This window comes from Theropithecus gelada, chromosome 3 (assembly GCF_003255815.1).
Source record: "Theropithecus gelada isolate Dixy chromosome 3, Tgel_1.0, whole genome shotgun sequence".
Taxonomy (NCBI): Eukaryota; Metazoa; Chordata; class Mammalia; order Primates; family Cercopithecidae; genus Theropithecus; species Theropithecus gelada.
In genome coordinates, this window is record NC_037670.1 from 92,568,543 (window position 1) to 92,569,063 (window position 521).

The window sequence follows — 521 nt, forward strand, 5'->3', positions numbered from 1 at the left end:
AGAGAAAGAAAGAAAGAAAGAGAAAGGAAGGAAGGAAGGAAGGAAGGAAGGAAGGAAGGAAGGAAGGAAGGAAGGAAGAAAGGAAGGAAGGAAGGAAATTAACAAGGGATTGAATTGATGAACCTTGCATTTTAGAAAGATTATCCTAAAAATAATTTGAATGGCAAATAGAAAAGATTGGAGGCAGTTTACCAGGTCAGATTTACCACGAAAATCTAGGTGAGAAAATAATAAAACCTGCACAAAAGAAGTCGAGTTACTAACGGAACGTGGCAGAAGATTTTAGAGATACTAATTTTGTAGAAGTTCATGGACTGGCAACAGTGACTGGGGGGCCACAGGAGGTAAAACTGATTGTGGATTACCTCTCAGTTTCTGACACAGGTATCTAATTGGGTGGATGGTGATGTCCTCATTCCTTTCAACAGGAAAGACAAGAGAAACAGGTTTGGAAGGAAGAACAGATGAGTTGAGGTTGGCTGACTTTGACGTAACTGTGGCCATCCATGTGGAGAAATTCC